Below are 4,169 nucleotides of genomic sequence, written 5' to 3'. Positions count from 1 at the left end.
CATTATCGCTTATATCAACACGATTTGGTGTGATTTGAGTGTGATATGGGTGTGATAATCATGTGATTATCACACAATTATCACAAAGATTCCGCTCGACTATGGTTAACTTAGGAAATCGACTACATGATTTGTGATATGAATGTGATAATCAACCTCTTCAAGGATTACAGAAACATACAATTTCAAATTGGGATGTTTATCACATGTGATAAGCATCCAAATTCTTCATTACAAAATTACTATTACATTAAACTCAAATCAACATGTATCAATAACTATAAATCGACTAAAAATGTTGACATTCACAATTCAATTTACCTTTATTAACATGTGATAAAAAAAACCCCATATCATTATCGTCCTGACGTAACACAACCGATTTAAAAAAAAAAACTATGAAATATTATTGTTATCATACTATTATTGAACCTTCATCATCAACAACAGAACTATCTTCAGATAATTTCAAATTGGGATGGTTATCACATGTGATAAACATCAAAATTCTCAATTACTAACCTATAGCATTCAAATCCTCCATTCTAGGTCGAAACAAAATCTGGATACTGTGAATAGATGGAAAGAAAAGGATAACAGAAAGTGAAAAGAAAGAAAATGATACAGTGAACAGAAAAGAAAGTGATACAGTGAACGTGATCAATCCCAACCAACTTGAACGTGATCAATCTCAACAAAAAATGATGGGATAATTATAATTAATTAAAATAAAATAAAATAAAAATTATAAAAAAATACTTAATTACATTACTGTCCTTATTAATTTATTTATATTTAATATAATTTAAATTATTGATTAAAAAAGTTTGAGATTAATAGGTTGTTCTGAATAAGGATTGTAAGTTGAGGGGTTTGTTGGGTTAATATGCTTAAATTATTTTTAAAACCCCACCACCTCTTGTATTTGCTTATACTTGTTATTAGAGATAATTGTTTTATCTTACTGGGTTTGCAAAGAAAAGGAAAAAAAATGGGTAAAAGGTTTATGGGTGTAGTTTGAGCCGAAGCAAAAAAGAACGAAGGGAAGAATAGAAGAGGAAGTTGATTTTGCGGTTTTAAGCTGAATTCTTGTTGTTGTTTATCATCAATCTCATTGTGATTATAAGATGAGTTTTATGTTATAAAACCTTCCATTTACAGTGCTGAAGTAGAACCGTATGGTTCTTCATATGGGGAAGTTTTGAAAACTGAGTTTATGTTATTATCAGCATAATTTTATATTTTGATATGTTAATATCAAATGATTGGAATAAGGGTGACATAATCAGGAATGTGTATTTTGGTTATAAGGGGAATGGCATAATCAGGAGATGTGTATTTTGGATATAAGGGTGACATAATCACGAGAAGTGTATTTTGGATATAAGGGTGGCATAAGTAGTAGAGGTGTATCATGGTTATAAGGGTGGCAAAATCAAACAAGTGTGAAAACTAGATTTTTATCATATGTTATTGTTTTTGCATCCTTATGATGTGATGGCTTGAAGTTGTCGCATTTGTGTAATGCAATAACTTGGGTTATCGCATCCTATTGATGCGATGAGTAGTTTTTATCGTATCCATGTGATGCGACAAGTTGACTTATCGCATTCTACTGATGCGACAAGTTGGATTTATCACACCAGTGTGACACAATGAGATGGGGTTTTTGCACCAGTGTGTTGCGAGGAAATGGGGTTGTCTCACCCATGTGATGCGAGAAATTTATTATTTACTTATATGATGTGATGAGTTTTTGTTTAATGCGATAAATGAGTCATTTGGTTAATTAATGCGATAATTTGGTGATGTCTCATCTTATAGATGCAACAAAAGAGGTTTGTTCGTTAAAACAATGTTTATTTGTCATTTATACAAATATGAGTTTTATAAAAGTGTTTTGGTGAATTTTCACCTTGTAATAGCAATCAAAGGGATTTCTCACTAGACCTCAAAGTCTAACCCTCATTTTGGTCTTTTAAAATATGCATTACAGGTCGGGGACAATATGATGATAAAGGGAAGAGGAAATTATAAAGATTGTATGATTGTTTTTTGGGATGATGTGTTATCTTTTGTACTTAAAACACTTGTTATATATACAAGTTTTATACTAAGATAATATGGAAAAATTTAGTAGCTACTTTTGTGACATAGCTTTTGTATATAGTAAGACCAAATGTGTAAATTATATTTCTTGATATATGAAATATATGGTTATATGCAAATGTGATCCTGGGGTGTTACACACACACCCTCATACGTCGATTTCATTGTTTAATCTTATGAGGAAAAAAAATCATGAAATTGTTTAATCTTGTGAAATTATTTTATATAATACTTTTTTTGATGAATTTGTTTCATATATGGTTATGAAATTGTTTCATATAATACTTTTTTTGATGAATTTGTTTCATATATGGTTATGAAATTGTTTCATATAATATTTAATGAAATTTTAATGAAACTGTTTCATGTATTTCTCTAAAATTAAAATAATGAAAATGATAATATCCATGATTAACACCCTCCACAATAAAAATGGTTAAGCAACCTCTCATAATTACAAAAAAATGAACAAAATGAAAAATTATGATTGGTTTGGGGTTTTCACGGTTTTTACAAATTGAGTGGTTTTTATTTGAACGCTCTCCTATATATGTATGTTTATATATATATAATGATGAAACTTGACTTTCTTACATATTTATAAACTTATTGCATGATTATTCCAAAAACTTTATGCAAAAATGATCATTTTGGGATTTTGAACTAAAATAGTAAATAGAGCATCATTGGGTAAATCTTTGGGGTTTTTTTTTGGTTTTGTTTCATAATATTAATGGGTTTTCATCCCTTGAGCATATTGACTTCGTTATAAACTCATTCACCCATTTATCGCAGAAGTAGATTGGCATAAATGAAGAGTCACATTACACTTGGGTGTTTTAAATATATCTATATAACCTTACCTTATAATACTTACGAGTAACTTGTATATAGATGTGAGAAGAAAAGGTTGTTGTGAATGTCTATGAAATGCCTTTGTTCATAATTTGGGGGATCATGCACTTTCCTTATACGGTTAAATTTTCAAGCTTGATGTTGTGGTGCTATAACCCTTATGCATGAGGGTTATAGATTTAGTGTTATCAAGTAGGTCAAGGTTACACCGATCTTGGATACTAGCAAGTAGACATGAAAGCAGAATGAGAGCTTTAAGGTGAGACTTGAGTAGTTAATGGGCAGACATTAAAATTCATTAACTTTGAGATGGAACTTTTGTAAGTAGGCATTAAAGGAAATTGAATGCTTAAGGTGATACCATAAATCCATAGATAATGAAGTGTAATCCTAATAAACTTTGATATGTGGTAATACTTTTGTGTTCGTACCACATCCAATGGAAACGGGTATCCCCCGTCATTGAAAGATGTTATGTGTATAACTTGTAAGGTTTGAACATGGGACTATTCCTTTACGTGTAAACGTACCATTTCCAGGTAATATCATTTGGTCTACACTTTTCTATATCTTTAGGTTATCATTTCAATTATAACTGTTTGGACTCACTAGGCGTAAGCCTAACACTTTTCTTAAAATGCCATGTATAACAGGTCCCTTTAGCAGCGGATCTAAAGCGGTTAAAGATGTGACGTTGGTGCTACCTAGACGCATCAGGGGAACATCTTTTTTTGGGACGGCTTGTGAGACAAGTTGGAATTTTGAACATTAGTAATACCTTATTGTAATCTAGTTCAATCTAGAATTAGATTAGTAGGTTATTAACTTTATTTCTGTTGTTTGTTGATATCGATTACCTTTACTTTCCCTCTTACAGATTTAAGCATCTCAATTCTTGGTGAAGTTGTATTTTTGAATGATTTTAGGGTGTTACAGGTGATATTTGGAATCGATCCCTAGACATCCTGATCCCACTCATATTGCAAGGAGGTACACCTCCTTACTTGAAATCGATAAAATGTTGTTTATTTGTTATTTATACAAATGTGATTTTATAAAAGTGTTTTGGTGATTTTCACTATGTAATATCAGAGATTTTTCACTAGACCTCATAGTCTAACCTTCATTTTGGTGCTTCAAAATGTGCACCCAAAGGCACGTGTCATTGACTAAGCCCTCACTTATGATGAGTTCTGCCGCCAGCC

The sequence above is a fragment of the Cynara cardunculus genome (genome assembly GCF_001531365.2).
Source record: "Cynara cardunculus var. scolymus isolate 2C chromosome LG 13, CcrdV1, whole genome shotgun sequence".
Lineage (NCBI taxonomy): Eukaryota > Viridiplantae > Streptophyta > Magnoliopsida > Asterales > Asteraceae > Cynara > Cynara cardunculus.
The sequence above is the reverse complement of the archived record's forward strand: the minus strand, read 5'-3'. Positions refer to the sequence as shown.